The sequence below is a fragment of the Megalops cyprinoides genome, chromosome 8, assembly GCF_013368585.1.
Source record: "Megalops cyprinoides isolate fMegCyp1 chromosome 8, fMegCyp1.pri, whole genome shotgun sequence".
NCBI classification, from domain to species: Eukaryota; Metazoa; Chordata; class Actinopteri; order Elopiformes; family Megalopidae; genus Megalops; species Megalops cyprinoides.
The window spans coordinates 14217705-14223830 of NC_050590.1; positions in this window are offsets into that span (position 1 = coordinate 14217705).

The following is a 6126-nucleotide window of genomic DNA, read 5'->3' on the forward strand; positions in this document are numbered from 1 at the left end:
GGTGCGGGGACAAATGTGTTGCGAAGCCAAAAGGAAATGAGCCCCCCAGCTCCCACCCACATGGGTTGATGTGACTATAATCCACTTTTAATCTGACAGAGGAAAATGTGATTTATTCACACTTACTCTGCGATCTCCATGACCTGCCTTTTTTTTTTACCAGATTGCAGCACAACCCCAAATTCCCTGAGAAGTAGTGAAAATAACTTCCATTGTCAAAAGCACTCTGTTTTGTATTAAAAGAGAATATTATTATTCACATTACAGTTGTATTATTACTGTTTTATTTGTGAAAACTGGTGATTTTAAATATTCTGTAGCAATATTTGTAGATAAAACAACAGCATTTACACATCATTTCCATTATTTAGATACAAAAGCATGCACACCATAATTTTAAAACAATCATCTAAGTTAAAAAGATCCATCAATTTAACCATATTTGATGAGTTTTTTTGGGCCATTTCTTCCCTTCTCAGACTATTATCCCTACATTTGTGTGCTACTATGTAACTGTGAACTGTGAAAACATAGCTTGTTGGCATAAATATGTCTGGTGCCTTGACTCAACTAACAGCACTGTCATTTGAATAGACAGCATTCAGTATTCAACACACTTCAAATACAGTAGATGCTCAAATGAGTACTACTTTGTCCGCCTCTGTGCTCCCCGGTTGACCAAGGGTGTACTGATAAAACCAGGTGGCCACACGCTTAACTCCCAAACTCCTATCATCTTTACCCACACGGATAGTTGACATTGAAAATCTAAAAACCTGCATTAGATCTGTGCTGGAAACTATTTAATGTGATATACAGTAATCCTTGGGTCCTTGAGAAGTGCCATTGTGAATGGTTTATTGGACATTTTTGTTCTGTGGTGTATTGTTTCACTTAAGAGGCAGCAGGCTGGCAAGAATGAAATAAATGGTCAATGATCACATTGTTTAAAAGTTATGATGGCAGAACTTTATAAATATAAACTAGCTGAGGAATATACCTCAAGTGCCGTAAGAAACTGAGACATAAATCCATTAAGCTTACTGAGCCATACAGAAGCCAGCAGAGAAAGGCTATTCATTGGAAACACACACTTATTGGGCATTGAGGCTGCTCATTTATTATCATGTGGTCTGCATTCATTGAAAAATAATTATTGGAAAATAGAGTAAACTTTTTAAAAACTCATAAATAAACTGGGAAAAAGAACTACAAAGCCCATTAAGGGCTTCATACAATGTGCTTGTTATGTGTGCTATATAAGACTTATAATTTTTTTTACAAGGTTTAAATAAATCAAGCCATTATAAACAGTCGACTACCACTCATTTGGGAAGCAGGATTTACCTCAAGCATGCAGCAGTAAATGCGTCATACAGTTCTGTTTCACTTCTAGAGTCCTCTGGAGCCTGTGAAATGAACAGACCTACCGCTTTTGTTAATTTCACACATTCCTTGGCCACTTCAGTCATCCCCACAATTTTAGTTGTGCTCAGAGGAAAACAGGGCCACATCTGACTCTCCCCAATATTTTCTTCCAGAGCACAGCACACTCTCTCTTGTCTTCAGTTGAATACACAGCTTCTCTCTCATTTCCTCTTCCTCGGGATTCATATTTCCTCAGTTTTAATCACGGTTGTAAATTTTAATCACAATCACATTAAATCCATTTTTGCTTTGATTTAAAATTAAAGCTTTAATTTCAAGAACCTTTTATCACAACATGCATTCTGACACCTGCAATGGCTTGAATATTGTCAATGATACTACCCATTGAATGCTTTAATTATTAAACACAATTATTATTTGGATGTCAAAACATGGGTGTTGGTGAAATTACAGGACACACAACTCTAATGTGTCTCATTATGTGAGATAACAGTGCTTTGTACTTTGCAAATGTCCAATTGACAAGTTTAAGTACACTTTCCAATGTGTTGGTATGATGGCCCTGTCACATGTAAGACACCACTTCCATCTGGTGGTGATATGCTCACGGTACAACAGTGTACCAGTATCCAACCAAAGAGGCAATTATAACTGGGACTCTTGACATTTATTTCCTTCCCACTAAATTGTTATGAAAATGCATAATGGATATAATTGGTGGTGCTGTTAAACTGCAGTAAGAGATGATATTATTAACAAAAAACAGAACTTCTTTAGATGTTTGCCAAGCAAAATGGAACAAAAGAAATTCTGTATTGTCGCAGAATGGGTTTTTATTGCTATGCAGATGACACCCAGATTTTTCTGCATACCTCTCCTAACTTCAGTATCACCAAGGCTGCCCTGCATGCTTCCAACATATTAAACAGTGAATTGTGTAAAACCTTCTTCAGCTTAACACATGATATTATCTACATTGTGTTTCTGATCGAGAAATTGTTGACTGTTGGCACAAACAAAAATGAATTTATGTTACTAATAACTGCCTCTTCCAAAAAACTGATATTTTACTTGTTTATCTACATGCTTCCAAAAAACCCAGAATGCACAATACAAACAATGATCATCTGTATGCCATGAGCTCACTGTAAATTAAAGGAGCCAGGCCCATACTTAGAAAGTGTGTATAGGTGTCATACATTATATTATACAGAGGGTAAAAGACAGGGTTTGCCCTTTGACCCCTGTCTCTAGTCTTGCAATATAAGTTTCCAATATGACAAGCACATTATTTTATGCCCCCTGAAAATTTGCCACTGACATATCACTAATAATTAGAAAAGGCTGTATTCAGGTATGATTAAGTGCCTCTCATGTGCTAACTTTGTTATTCATCAGATGTAATCATATATGGGCTCCTTCATTTTCTGGAAAATAACCTTTTTATGTTTTCATTCATAAATATCTATATTTGAGGAATTTGAGCTTGCTCCAACTGGAGACAAGTTGATGGAATCTAAAGCACTCAGTTGTACTGCTGTAGGAGCATCTACAGTATATTGACCAGTCATTTCTCCATGTCCTTAAACCACAATTAATGAGAGCTCTTGCTTTCAGTGTCAAACAGTATATTTATTTAATAATGAAGGATTAAATGGTGGTCTATTTTTAAAATATTTGGCAAAAACACATTATATGAGACAAAACTCTTTCATTGGCAAAATGCAACTTTAGTCACATAAGAACTCATGGAATAATATCTCCTGTTTCCATACAAGCTGGAACCATTTTTAAAATACAAATGTCATGGGGAAATCATGTATTTTGACCAATCATTATGTTGAAATATAAATGTAACATGTAATGTGTAAAAGAAATTTAATGTGTCTGTAACAGGACAAATACATATTTCAAACATTTAATTGCCTTTCAAATACTTTTTGCTTACCTTTGCAAAAAAAAAAAAGATAATTTACAAATACAAGTATCTTATTACTTGTTGTATTTGGGAATACAGCCAACATTTTAATTAATAAATATTTGATGCATAATACAAATTTGGCTATGGCTTGTAATTTGAAAGAGAAAGAATAGTCAGAGCCATTGTCAAAAAGATCTTTTTGAGCTCCAAGGATTAAAAGACTTTTAGACAATTAGACTGCAAGGCTAAAGGGGCTACTCACACACTCAGTCAGTACCAATTGCAAGCAATCGTCATTGTCTTGGGTTTTGGGTTTTGTAGCTTAAAAAAACAAGGAGAACAACAGGATGCTTAGATAAAGTCTATCAGATCACAGGAAAAAAATTCACAAATATTGGAATAAAAACTATAAACCATTGGATCCCATCAGAATAATGAGGCACAATAGCAATGTGACACAACAAGGCAGCGCAACATTATAGCCTGCATACAGCAAACACTGATGAGAGTAGAGTGAAGTTAATAGAAAAGGGGCCAAGTCCAAAATGTTTCCCTCTGGAGCAGTTTTTCAGTCAGTCCGCACCTCTTATATTGTCCTCTACTACTTCCATATCAATGGCTTTCTTTGTTTTTAATCTTTGTACCTCAAAAAGTTGTGCATTGGTATCTTTCGGCATTGGCTTTGTACTATTTTTACTATTTCAGATTACAAGCCATGGCCAAACGTTGTATTATGAATCCTTTCATTTTAGTCCAAAGAGCACCTGTTAGACATTTTTATATACATTATATCTGTTTCCAAAGGACTGCAGTACTCCTTACCCCCCTTTTCTTTGAAACAAATATTTGAAACTTAGTATTTACAAACTATTTGATTTCATGGATATATGTACAGATACTCATACATTTACATGGAAAAACATAACATATATGAGTCTTATTTAATGTTTTAATTTCAACATGCTCAAATTGTAAATAAACCTTGGTACAATTCCAAAAACATCAGCTTCTCATTTCGTTTGAAAATGAGCAATCATCAGACCAACAATGTTGCCTTTGGTGCTAAATTCACTCGCTACAACTGTAGGGAATTTGGGAACCTACATACAGCCTGCAGTAAGTGTTAGGTATGTGTTACTGTACCTGCTCCAGAACCTCAGAGAATTGGCTGTTGGTGGTATATGTGGAGTGCTCAGTCATTTGTCTCTTTCCCTGTGGACCGCATCACCGCTGGTTGATTAGAGCGGCCTGGCTGCTCCCTGAAATCAAACAGCAACCCCATTACATTTTTCTTGGCAGGTTGTTTAGTGAGTGGTAAGATGCTTCAGTCAATTCCTTCAGGTTAATGTGTTTATCATTGTTCTTGTAAGACCGAGATAGCTCAGTTGGTAGAGCATCAGACTTTAATCTGAGGGTCTCAGGGTTCAAGTTCCTGTTTGGGCGGTGAGTTTTCTGTTATCCGATGATACTGGAAACCCAGCAGCCAGTATAGTGGATAAGGAGCCGGACTTGTAACCAAAAGGTTGCTGGTTCAATTCCCTGCTGGGTCACTGCTATTACCCTTGGGCAAGTAAATTTCTAGCTGTACAAATGAATAACATCATAAAAAACTGTAACCTATGTAAGTCACTCTGGATAAAAGTGTCTGCTAAATGCCAATAATGTAATGTTGGACAGTCCTGTAATACATGGAATGATATAGCTGGCTGTGTAAGTGAGGACTTGAAACAATAAAAGACAATGTTGTAGGCTTTTCAAATAGTTTTGTTAAGGGAATCAGTAGATTTTAGACCCTCTTTGATGGAAAGTTGAGAAGAGTAAACAAAGCACCTCTCATGTATCAGAAAATAACTTTCATCAACATCAGAGGAATAAACAAGATGCATATTTCCTGCCTCTTTACCATCGCTATTTTCTTCTCGATTGCCAGATGAACATTCATCAAAGTGGGCAAAGGCAGCAGCCATGTTTCTTGTGTTATCCAACACCATTGCATTGAATGTTGTAGTGGTTCAAGATTTCACATAGGTGTTTGAGATGTTCTTCTATGTGGCAGACATTTAACTGCTTAAATGATAGTACGTCAGTATGAAGAGTACAATTCAGAATGAAGTGCCTTGTTACTCTGAGGCAGGACTTCATTGTGACAACTGGACAAAAGATCAAGAGTAATACAGATGGATGTTGCTGTCTGCATAAGGGACATGAGGCTACTTTCCATCCCTACATTACATTACATATGGCTACTAGCTAATGCAGGCCCTTCATCTTGATTTTAAAGTTACTGACAATATTGCCAGACATGATCATGGTGAGCTGGCATTTCAAATAGTATTTGAAAAGTATTTTTATGGAAGTATTTAAAAATACTTCAAATATTTCAAGTGTTTTTGTTGTTTTGTTTATTCTCAAGAAATAACAAGAATATCATAGTTTCTCAAGAATATATAAAATATAAGGCGTTTGTTTAGGATAATGAATTTGGAATACTTGAAATGCATTTAAAAAAAAAAAAAAAACATTTGCAGTTACAAACACTTACATGCCATTTAACTGACGCTGGTCTGGTGCATGGTGTATAACATTAACCGAACAATAAATGGAAAATCCTTGTTGTGTTTATGCAATCGTTTGCGGGACAAATATGTGGACTTGTTTACTTGTGTATTTGTATATTTGTTTGATTTATTACACAGAAAATATTAGTCGACGGAAATAACCTTAACTCGATACTCTATATTTCTTCTCGTCCCTTATCCTTTCCGTGCTGAACGTTACCCATCAGCTGACCAATAGGTGGGGTGAGCAGCTGGTCG